A 12729-nucleotide genomic window follows, 5' to 3' on the forward strand; every position below is an offset into this window, starting at 1 on the left:
GGGAAATGCTCAAAAAAATATTGCCAATAAGCTAAAACAAAACAAAACCTTTGCCTAAAATCCTGAAATGTATTTCTTCTTCCCTACCCCATGGTAGCAAATAAGAAAACAAAAAAGATCGTTATGCCTCAGGAAATCAATGACAAACAGAATTTATTTATTTTTTTTAATTATCAAGGAGAAGGATTTTTATTTCATTTGAAAGATAACGTTAACAGCTAGGTAACAACATTTAAGTAACATTACATGCTAGATACTGTCTAAGTACTTTGTATTAATTTCTGTAATCCTCATAACAATCTTATGAGGCAGGTACTGTTATTACAAAGAAAACTAAGACACAGAGAAGTCAGGTAACATGACCAAGGCCGCACAGCTAGCAGAGCTGAGGTCTGAACCCCAGGAAGTCTAGCACCCGAGTCCAGATTTCTAACCACCTCCTTATCCACCTTGTAGTTTGAGAATCTCTGCTTACTGCGGGCAGTAACTGACAACAGCAATAATGTCGTCTCCATTCACTTAATTAAGGAGCCCTGGTGGTGCAGTGGTTAAGCACTCGGCTGCCAACCAAAAGGTCAGCAGCTCAAACCCATCAGCTGCTTGTAAACATTTACAGCCTTGGAAACCCTATGGGTAGTTGTGCTCTGTCTGATAGGGTCACTATAAGTCGGAATCAGTCGACTTGACAGGTTTGTGTTGTTCTTATTGTTCACTTAATTAATGAATATTTAACAGAGTGGACAGATGTTAACCAATACCAACCAATGCCTGTTAGACATTTTTACAAAGTCATTAATGGCCAGTTACTAAATCTCCCAGTGCTCCAGTTTCCTTATCTATCAAATAAGAATGAGAATACAAGCATCCACTCCTAAAAGAAACCGTTTTCCATGAGTTGATTCCTAAGCACAGTGACCCCATGTGTTTTACAGTACAGTACACTTGTGCTCCATAGGGTTCCCAATCGCTGATTTTTTAGAAGGAGGTCTCCAGTTCTTTCTTCCAAGGCACCTCTTGGCTGGACTAGAACCTTCAACCTTTCAGTTAGTGTTAACCATCTGCACCACCCAGAGACTTCTCCACTTCTTAGGGCTATTTAAAGATTAAAAAAGTAAATATATGTAAAGTGCTTGAAGGGTATCCAACTCTTAGTAAATATTCCATAAAGGTTAACTATTCTTAATTTTATTAATAAGAGAGGTGACTTGTGAAATATCACAAAGATAGGAAGTACCTGGATTTAATCCTGGTCTTCTGAATGCCATCTTTTCCGCTTAACAGAATCCCAAGCTTTTTTACAATCCCATGTTTATTACAAAAAGCTACCATTCTCCTGAAATCCTGCTACGTGTCAAGAGCTCAATGAAACTTTTTCCCCCATAAAATTTCCCAAAGGCCCACAAGGCAGGATATTCTCACTGTTTCACAGATAATGAAACTGAGGTTCTGAGAGGTTAGGAGGTTTTGAGCACTGAGCTCAACCAGTGGACATCCTTTGTTACCAAAAACCCAAAAAGCAAACCCATTGCAGTCAAGTCGATTCCAACTCATAGTGACCCTAAAGGACAGAGCAGAACTGCCCATGGGGTTTCCATGGAGCGGCTGGTGGATTTGAACTGCCAACCTTTTGGCTAGCAGTCATAGCTCTTAACCACTGCACCTCCAGGGCTCCTCCTTTGTCACCAAAACAACAGCAACAACAAAAAAACGCAAACCCGTTGCAGTCAAGTCGATTCAGACTCATAGCAACCCTATCGGACAGAGTAGAACTGACCCACAGGGTTTCCAAGGAGCGCCTGGTGGATTCAAACAGCCAACCTTTTGGTTAGCAGTCATAGCTCTTAACCACTTCACCACAAGGCTTTCCTCCTTTGTCACAGTAAGTCCTAAATAACAGATTTAAAGTTCCTGACAAAACACTTGTCAATTCGGACTCATAGGGATCCTATAGGACACAGTAGTAATGACTCATAGGGCTTCCGAAGAGTGGCTGGTGGACTCGAACTGCCGACTTTTTGGTGGCAGCCAAGCTTTTTTAACCACTGCACCACTAGGGCTCCAAAGTTCCTGACAACACCTCTTCGATTTATGCTATTTTTTAAAGTTCCCATCTAAAACACATAAACTGTGATTTTCTTCCTTGTTAGCTTTGTTAGTTTGAGAGAAGGATTAAATTCCAGAAAAAATAAAATGTTTGACTTGAGTGAATTATCAAAATGAAATGCTGCCTCAGTTAGATTCTTCAACTACCTGCATGGTGGCTCGCATCAGAAAGTCACCAAATGCAATTTTTAAGTTGGGTACTGTCAGGTGCCAAGCCAAACACCCAACCATTTGAGAAAAATTACATTGGAGGTCAAAGAGGAGTGAAGAAGCATATTCTTCTCTGGCTTTGGGAGGAGAAAATGAACAATAAGTGATACAATCTCTTCCCAGCAGCCTCACACAATGGTAAGCCTTGCAAATGAAACATACTGTGAAACAGCTTGTGAGATGAGCTTCATCAACAATAAGTAATTTTTATTCAGATTTTATTGTTGAATACAATGAACATGATTAAATGTTTCAGATATGCCTATTCAGACCTTAAGCAAACCACCAAAAAAATCCACTAAAAATCATCGTCTAAATCTGCTTTAGGAAGAGATTTAATTGCCAACTTGATGTGTGGAAGTGAATTTCCACTTGATAGTGGCACCGTTCCCAAGAAGACAGCAACAACGCATTCGCGCTTCTCACCTCAGTCTCTTCCCTCAGCCCTGCAGATCATCCTCCCAGCGTTGCCAAATAGTTACAAAGTCAGCCCTTTCAAATCACTTGCACTTTGAACTTCCTAAACCTTTAACCGGCCTCTCTGTATCGCCAAGAACAACAGCGCTTCAAAAGCCATTTCTGCGAGTTCTTCAACATTCCATTTGAATGCTGGAGTTTCAATCAAGGATATCCGCAGACAGTTTTTGATTGCTTGGAAGTTGACTTTTATACAGCTTTGATTAGGTCGCCCTTCTCAATAGGAAATCAAGAAAATCTTTGATCCCTTTTAGTTTCCAGAATTGTCACCAAACCTCTTCGGATGAGGAGTGAAAGAGGAGAAAATGTTCCTAACTCCATCCAACCTTTCTTGTCTCCCCCTCCCTCTTCTGTTTTCTTGACTGAGCAATTCAGGGTTCCATCCAGAATCACTCATTGTTGAGATAATAAAAACAATGAGTGCTAATTCAGGGGGTGGGGATGGTTTATAATTTTATGGATTTCATAAATGTACACACGTGAACCGGATAATTAGGGGGTTCTGAACGCAAGTCACCTTTAATTTATACGGTTATTTGAAAACATGTTAAGTGTTAAGAAGTGCCAGTGGAACCCCCACAAGGCCTTTATTCAAAACCATCAACATTATGACAGGGCGTCCAACGGGCCAGCGGCAGGGGAGCAGGCAGGAGGGAGAAGCAACAGCGAGAATTCTCGCTCTGATCCTCGCAGGTTCGCCAGGAGACGCACTGTAGCCTCCCTCTCGCATGAGGACTCGCCCGGCCAGCTCCGGGACGCTCTGGCTTCAGCACGCTCTGAACTCGCCCCTCTTTCTGATTTGGCTCAACACAGGCGTCTGTCGGCATCCAACCGCACACGCAGGCACGGACCCACGCAGGCACGCACCCCACCCTCGTCAGCACACCCGAGCCGACAGATGCCGGCGCCGCGGCGCTCTCCACTCCGCCAGCGCCGAGCCTCCAGCGAGAGCCAGACCGCGGTCGCCAAGCGTCCCTGGTCTCCCCACCCCCGCCCAATTCCTTCACTCACCCAGCCAAGGCGGAAGTGCCCAGGCCGCCCCCCAACAATGGGGGCTTGTGTAATGCAGTTGGGGTGGGCGGTAGTTTACACCGAGTGAAACAGACACAGTCTGGCAAGTCCAGGAGAGGGCAACGCAGGAGGCCAAGTGTCATCAGCTTCGCGAGGCAGCTTTCCCTCGTGACCCCCTGCCCCCTCCCCCATTCCAGTTCACCAGCGACACACATACACACACACAAAGCGCCTTAAAAAGTGCGGAGAAAAAACGCGCCCTCCCACCAGGGGTCACAATAACACTCCGCGGGATAGAGCCAGCGGGGGAGGAGAGAGTCGAGGCTGCAGCAGCCACCCTTGTTTTCAAATTTACTTCGTACACTTGCCCAATGGCCCCTTTCCGACGCCGCGATATCATCTCCCCCATCTCTAACTCCCTGACTTCTGGTTCTCTTGGCGGTTGAGATCCCGTTTTGCGGCTCCTTTATGAGCCGAACCACCGTGATTTAAAGTTTCCCCAGTACGAAAAGAAGGAAAAAAACAAAAAAAGAAAAAAACGAGCTCTGCGTCCGAGGCAGAGCGTAGAGTCCGGAGCAGAGAGAAGGAAAAGAGGAGCGATGGGGTAGGGAGACGTCGGGTGGCTGGGAGCCTGGGGAGTGGAAGTGAGGAGAGGAGGGACGGAGAACGGAATCGTTGAAGGACTTGGGGAAGGCTAGGGCCAAAGGAGACGCGAGACCCAGCTGACAGTGTCACCGAAAGGGTCGGGGTTACTGGGATAGATCCCTTTACCCGACAGTTCAGAACGGAACTGCAGCGCTTCCGGGGAGTAGGGAAGTGAGATCAGGGTTCGGCCGAGAAGAGAGAGGGTCCGGACGGGGGGCGCCGCTAGCGAGGCAGGGAGAATGGCCCGGGACCACAGGGCAGGTCCTGAAGCGGGAGAAGGAAAACTCGTGGGTGGATGGAGCCGGGGCCGCGAGAAGGAGGGCGCCGGGGGTCCCAGAGGGAACCAAGTGTCTTGGGTTGACAAGCCTGGAGAGAGAATCGCGCGTGGTCACAAGTAGGGAGACAAGGAAGACCCAGAAAGAAGGCGCGAAGGTCGTCCCTTCCCCCCGCCGACCCTCAGCAAGTGGAGAGAGCGGGCGGAAAACTGCTGCAGTCGCCATCCCAGCAGTGCCCCACGCCAAACTCCCGAGAGAGGCGCCCCAGGAACCCTCTTCCGCGCTGGGAGCCGGAACCCGGCGAAGCCATCCCGGCGTCCGGGCGTCGTGTACCCACCGGCCACCTGCCCGCGCTGAACTCCGACTGCCGCGTGCCCTCGCCGCGCCTCACCTCGGCTCGCCGAGAGCATCCTCCTCCGCTGCCGCAGCCGCCCTGTAAGCGGCACCCCATGCCCGGCGGGCGACGGGACTCAGGCGCGCGCTCCAGTCCGGGGAAGCCCCGGCGAGCGCGGAGCTGAATCCATCCTCCCGGGAGCCACGGGCCCGGCGTCAGAGCAGGGGGAGGAGACCGCCACGCGCGCAGACCCGCCTCCTCCCGCGGCCCCCGCCCCGCAGCCACCGGGCCGGCCGGGCGCCCATCGACGCGGCTCACCTGGTCGCTCCCCGCAGCCGCCCGCGTAGCCGCCCGGCGCGCCCCTCGCCCGGCCTGGCCACTCCGCTCCCCCTGAGTCGCTCCCTGCGCCGCCCGAGCGCGCTCCGAGAGCTTAACCGAGTCGCGGTGGCGACCACGAGGAGCAAGAGCGAGCGAGCGGGGGCGCCGCGGCTCGCAGTCGCGTCTCTGGAGCCCCTGCGTTCACTCCCCATATCGCCGGGAAGGTGGAGAGCCGTGCAGGGAGCACGGGTTCCCCGCCCTAGTTGCGCCGGCGGGGAGGAGGGGTAAAAAGCCATCAGACTCCACTTCCACAAAGTATCCAGTGTTTTCGCCATTATCACCACCACCAGCAGCAGCCTCGCCCGACCTCCCTCATTTTTCTCATGGGTCTTCTCTTTTATCCAAGCCTCCAACATACACATATCGAAATATAAAGAGTGCCATGAGGATGTGTTGCCCCCACGCCCCTTCGCAGGAGGGGGCGCTCGTTCCGAGCGGCCAACCCCGGCTCAGCGCTCCTGCAGTACCTGAGGCTTCGCCGGCAAAGTGAGGCTATAATGGAGACAGCTTGCATCTGTCAGGTTTAAATCAGTCCCAGGGAGGGGCCCACGCCCTTAAACCTTTGCTCTTTTCATTCTTGGAATGCCTGCGAGTGGACAATCCTAAGATTAGATCTCTGAACACAATCTGCTCGGGAGAGTGCTCTGGCAAGTACACTCAGACACTTCTTAGTACAGGTCCTAGCTTCCAAGGATCCTAGGAACTCCAAATCGCACAACATATTTTGTCAGTTCGAAAATTCTACCCTGAGACTGGATTCAACTCCAGCAAATGCCTGTTGTGGCACCCCAGTCTCCAGAAGCCAGAATGCCAGGTATAGAGGGAAAAAAACAAATCTAGTGCTGCCCTGTCATAGCAGGGCGCCGAGGAGGAAAGGAAACTGCCCACAACAGCTCCTTAAAAAGTTTATTTTCATTCTCTTTAGGGGCCACACTACTGTCCTCCAGCTGTGTAATAATAAAGCTAATGTGCTGTTTTGGTTTTGTTTTTCTTTTCTTTTTTTTCCTCGTGGCTTCTGTCGCTCACCCATGAAAATTTAATGAAGCATTTAGGGATATTACCTCCTGAGTCAATGGGCTAAAAATATTTAGCCTAATGCACTCCTTGTGGAGTCAATAGGTCTGTGGCTGGTACATACAAAGTCATCGAGAGACCCTCCCTTTCTCCACCAAATTCACGACTCATTAAACTCATTCCGTAATAACAGCCTCTGTATAAATGGAGGCCCCTGCAAATGGAGGCTGTCACGCACCTCCTGAAAAGATAGCAATTTACACAGAGATAAGAAAAAATTTGAGGTCATTGGCAGGATGCAATCTTGGGAAAAGAGTTGATCAGAGGAAACTCCTAACAAGGTGGGGGGAAGGGTACCATCCCTGATATTACTCTGTTCCTATATACTTCTGGGTGTGACCAGAAAATAGTGGGAACCCAGAAAACAGGCTCAAATCTCTCAAACTCTTCCAAAATTCTAGAGAATTTAATTCTAAAGTAACATTTGAGATTCATTAAGTAGGTAGTTGAGGCTTGCTAAACAATTCTATTAACATTAACAAAACTTGTCAGTTTCCTTGTCTATAAAGACAGGCCATGGGAGGCTGAACTCAACAGGAAGAAATTAGGAGACATGGACAAATCAGACAAGACATGGCTGAAATGGGTAGGAAGGTAAAGAAAACTTAAGCACCTCAGGTGGCTGGGACAAAGGTCAAATCTTGGGCAAGGGAAACATAGCTCCAACTTTTCGCTGACCCTACCAAGAAACACTCTACAGTTTCTCAGTGCTTTGAGGGGAGCTTGGGAACAGGAAAACTATTTACATACATTATACTAGTACAGACTGGAGCCCTGGTGGTGCAGTGGTTAAGCATTCGGCTGCTAACCAAAAGCCTTGGAAACCCTTTAGGGCAGTTCTACATTGTCCTATAGGGTCCCTGGTAACAGGTTATACTAGTACCAGTTGATTGATCTAGTACCAGTTGATAGTACTAGTTATCAATTCTGACTCATGGCAAGCCCGTGTGTGTCAGAGTAGAACTGTGCTCCATAGAGTTTTCAAAGGTGGATTTTGTGGAAGTAGATCACCAGGGCTTTCTTCAGAGGCACCTCTGGTTGGAATCGAATGTCCAACCTTCTGGTTAGCAGTAGAGTGTGTGAACCTTTGTACCACCCAGGCAGGGCCAGATTACCCAATAAGCAAGGTACACACGCGCTTACTTGTGTTTACTTACTAATCTGTAGTGCAAAATTTCACCAGATGTGGTGAAATCCATGTGAAATTGTGCACTACAGATTAGTAGGTAAACATAAGTAAGCACACCTTGCTTAATGTAAGCCCGTGCGTTCCTTGCTTACTGGTTAATCCACCCCTGCACCCAGGGACCCCACATACATCATAAGGCCTGCGTATGTGAATTGTCTCCTTTACCTGCCTTCCACCTTGTCCTGATTCAAACTGATGCTATGATTATAGACTTTGAAGGGTGTCATGGATCGAATTGTGTCCCCCAAAAATGTGTGTAGTAACTTGGCTAGGTCATGATTCCCAGTATTGTATGATTGTATAATCTGTTGTGATTTCCTTATGTGTTGTAAAATCTATCACTATGATGAGGTTATATGTGATCTCCTTATGTGTTGTAAATTCTATCACTGTGATGAGGTTATGCTGATGAGATTTACAAGATTAGATAGTGTCTTAATGCAATCTCTTTTGAGATATAAAAGAGAGAAGCAAGCAGAGACACATGGGAACCTCACACCACCAAGAAAGCAGTGCCAGGAGCAGAGCGCGTCCTTTGAACCTGAGGTTCCTGCACTGAGATGCTCCCAAACCAAGGGAAGACTGATGTATCACAAGGACTCTCCTCCAGAGCCGACAGAGAAAGCCTTCTCCTGGAGCTGATGCCCTGAATTTGAACTTGTAGCCTACTGGACTCTGAGAGAATAAATTTCTCTTGTTAAAAGCCATCCACTCATGGTATTCCTGTTACAGCAGCAATAGATGACTAAGATAAAGGGAATGTGCGACATTGAGTTGGCTGAGGAGTAGAAAGGGAAGAGGCTTGTGCAAAACTCTATATTCAGTATCCAAGGTCCACCATGGATACTGGGCAAATGCCCATGAAATTTGACAGGGGCAACAAGCCACAGCTGTTCCCAAGTCCAGGCTGGAAGAAAGCATAATATATAGGTTCTAACTGCCCACAAGCTGCCCTGCAAGGGCCTAATGGTCTTTTAGAAAAAAATTGAACCTAATTTTTAAGTGGTATTTTAAGTTATTGTACTAAACATGTCAAGAAACAATTCCTCTAAAAGCTAAGGTGTTTTTTGTTTTGTTCTTTTTTTGATAACAATGTCATTTGTATTAAGTATGTATAATGAAAAAATCAATGAATAGTTCTTTATTATCTACTCTGAGAAACAGCAAAATAATAATAAGAACAACAGCAAAGATGTATATATTGCTTATTATTTTCCAGGCACCATTCTGGGTGTTTTCTATACATTGACTCATTTAACCTTCACAACAGCTCAGTGAAGGAGGTTCTACTTTTTTTGGTAGGTACGGGATAGAATACAGACTTCAGAATCCAATGGCCCTGAATTGTCTTTTGCAAGTTACCTCTCTTAATTTCAAACTTCTCAACTATACAATAACCCCCTTCCCTCCCCCCAAAAAACAACAAAAACCATTGCCATGAAGTCGGTTCTGACTAATAGCGACCCTATAGGACAGAGCAGAACTACCCTATAGGGTTTCCAAGGAGCGGCTGGTGGATTCAAACTGCCGTCCTTTTGGTTAGCAGCCAAACGCTTAACCACTGCACCACCAATAAGGAGGCTAATACCTGTTTCATGAGATTGCTGTAAGCCTTAAATGAGATAACCTCCTGGACAAGTCTGGCATGGAAAAAATCACCCAATAAACATTGGTTCTCAGAATAATTCCAAAAATAGTTCATTTTAATTCAACAGTATTTATTGGAGTATGTTCAGGCACTGTGCTAGGCATTGGGAAAAATGATGATAAATCAGAAACAGATCCTGTCTCTGAGAAGCTCAGAGTCAACTGCATAAAAGACACGGGCATGAGTAGCACGTAGATGGGAGAAAAGATGCTTTATTGAACTTTACATAATTCATCCCTACACACACGATTCTAAAGATACTCAAAGGGGCAGTTTATATAAGTGCTGTCTGAGAATGATCCATCATAGAGTGCAAAATCAAATATCAGAAATCATAAATCCTACTAGTAGTACAAACTAAGTACAGCCAGAGTGCTCCTTAGAAGGGAGGATGGCGAGACTTTGTCTTATATACTTTGGACATGTTATCAGAAGAGACCAGTCCATGGAGAAGGACATCATGCTAGGTAAAATAGAGGGTCAGTAAAAAAAAAGGAAAACCCTCAACGAGATGGATTGACACAGTGCCTGCAACAATGGACTTAAACATAGCAATGATTGTGAGGATGGCTCAGGACCGGGCAGTGTTTCGTTCTGTTGTGCAGAGTTGCTATGAGTCGGAACCGACTCAACAGCACCTAACAACACCAGTAGTACCTACTCTTCCAGAGGAGGGAGTGCAAAGTAGCCCATTTTGTGTATTATATATTATTTAAAGTTTTGTTTATTCCTATAATTTTTCCAAATATATCTCTCATTGAATGGGGTATAATATAAAGAATTTGTGCTATAAGCTTTGAGGTCTTCAAACACAAATTATACAGAATCACTGTTTATTAAATAAATAGTTTGTAGTGCTCACACATGCCAGGAATATGCTGTTTCTATAGACATAAACCTACTAAATTAATAAAAATTTTAATACTGCCCTGTAGGAACACTCCTACCAAGCGTATTAGAGACATTATGAGCTCAAACTATACTAACATATAAGAACGCAAAAAAAAAAAATTCAAAGATTAATATCTAATGTATATGAACCCCTTACTGCCTCTTTCATTCAAGTTCCCACTCAGATTCTGTATATTTGAGAAGAAGATGCTATTACTTTATTCAACAAATATTTACTGATTGCTTGATGTATGCCAGGCACAATGTTAGGCACTGGAAGAAAAATAAAGGGGAAAAAAAATCTTCCCCCTCAAAGAACTCATAGCCAAGTGAAAGAAAGACATCACCACGTTGCGTTGTGATAAATGCCATGATGGAGGCAGATACAGGCTGCTAGAGGAGCATCAAATAGGGGCATCTAACCCAGGGCAGGGGGTTAAGCAGACTTCATGAAGGAGGTGACACTATCTTGAAAGATAACTAGGTAACCAGGTGAATCAGGGGAAGGTATTGCAGGCAAAGAAAGGAGAATGTGCAAAGGCACAGGTGAGTCTTCTCAGGGGGTGGCTGTATTTGAATCTAGAGAAGCAAGCAGAAAAGAATTTCAAAAGGTCTAGTTTGCCATGTTCAGGAGTTTGAAATTTAGCAAGAAAGGGTTCCACTTAAAATAAACAAACAACAAAAACAAAAAGATGGGAGAAAAGGAGATGAAAAAAATATTTTGCAAACCTTAAAATAATCCCATTTGAGATACTTTTCTGGCATGACCTGGACACAAGTAAAATGTCTAACTGCTATTTCTCTTCTGAGGTCACAAAAGGAATGAAAAATATTTCTGTGTGGCTCCATCAGAACAGAAGATCTCTTCCTTCAGGATACTGGCCTTGCCTGATTCCGGGGGGAAAAAGGTTGTATGGCAGCATTACTAAGCTTGACTCTGGTTTACAGTAGTTATAAATAGCACTCCTCCCTCCCCCCTGGGGAGGGGGTGGAGGAGAGCAGCAACACTGCAATCATATTTATGCCACCAATCTGCTCTTTTTAGCTAAATGCACAGTAGAAACAAAGTAGAAAGCTAAAGTGATTGTCAAAGGGCTTTTATGTTCTAATACAACCCCCCAATTTTTTTCACTTATAAAGTGGACCTTAAGGTGATGTTAGTGCTTGAAAACAGGAGTGGACTAAAAGCTATCAGAAGCATGGTTGAGTTTCTGATGCCTAGGGAGTATCAGAAGCTGAGGATAATCCGCATAGCGTATGATACAGCTGTCACATATTTTGTGGCTATTATGTTGGCACAGTGGTTAAGTGCTCAGCTGCTAACCAAAAGGTCAGTGGTTTGAACCCACCAGTCACTCCATAGGAGAAATAAGTGGAAGTCTGCTTCTGTAAAGATTTCAGCCTTGGAAACCATGGGGCATTTCTACTCTGTCGTATAGGGTTGCTATGAGTTGGAATTGACTTGATGGCAATGGGTTTGGTTGTTTTTGTTTATGTTAAACATCTGATATTTGTTGTTTGCCTCTCTGGCGCCCATTCCTCCTTCTGCTAGAAACAACACCCAGATTTCCTTGGGGAGCCATTCCTCCACACAACACTTTTTTTTTTTTTTTCCATTTAGTTCTGGTAGAGCCGATTCTACCCCCAGTTATAGGAATGGACAGGTTACTCAGTGCAATATGTTCTCTTGGTCACAATTCAGGGATGGTCAAATGGGTGACCTATACTCTTTCGACAGAGAAACTGGGAAAAATGCTTTTTTTTTTTTTAACCACTGGACTCAAAACTGGAAAGATATTATTATGCCTATTCTGCAAGAACTTGTTCCATAAAGAAAGCTTTTGGAGGATGAAGCCAGCAGAGAAGAGAAAAGGACTAAGGGATGGGAAAATAGATATTTATGATGACATTATTTAAAGACTTTGGTTAAGCCATGCATGAAGTCAACTATCTCCCTTGGATTTCATTTAGTTATATAAACCAATATGTTCCCTTTATTACTTACATTGATTTGAGCTGAGTTTGTGTCAGTTTTACCCAAAATAATTCTGCGTAATATACCATGCACTTCCTATACATTATTCTATACATTATTGGAAGAACCAATCACTCAAAAAGGACATCATGGTTGGTAAAGTGGAGTATCAGCAAAGAAGGCCCTCAGTGAGATGGATTGACACAGTGGCAGAAACAACGGACTCAAACATAGCAACGATCGTGAAGATGGCACAGGATTAGGCAACACTTTATTCTGTTACACGTAAGGTTGCAATGAGTTGGAACCCACTCGATGGCAAAACAACAATATACATTATCCAATAAGATTTAAAGAACTCCAGCAAGGTATTTGCATGTATTTATATTGGCTTAGTTCTAAGAAGGATATGAAGGAGCTAAACTCACATTTTACAGGTTAGGAATAAACTCAGAGAGGTTAAATATTCTACCTAATGTTACATAGTTACAAAGTTACGTAACTAGTAAGTAGTACAGC

The sequence above is a fragment of the Trichechus manatus genome, unplaced genomic scaffold, assembly GCF_000243295.1.
Source record: "Trichechus manatus latirostris isolate Lorelei unplaced genomic scaffold, TriManLat1.0 scaffold00003, whole genome shotgun sequence".
In the NCBI taxonomy this organism is placed as follows: Eukaryota; Metazoa; Chordata; class Mammalia; order Sirenia; family Trichechidae; genus Trichechus; species Trichechus manatus.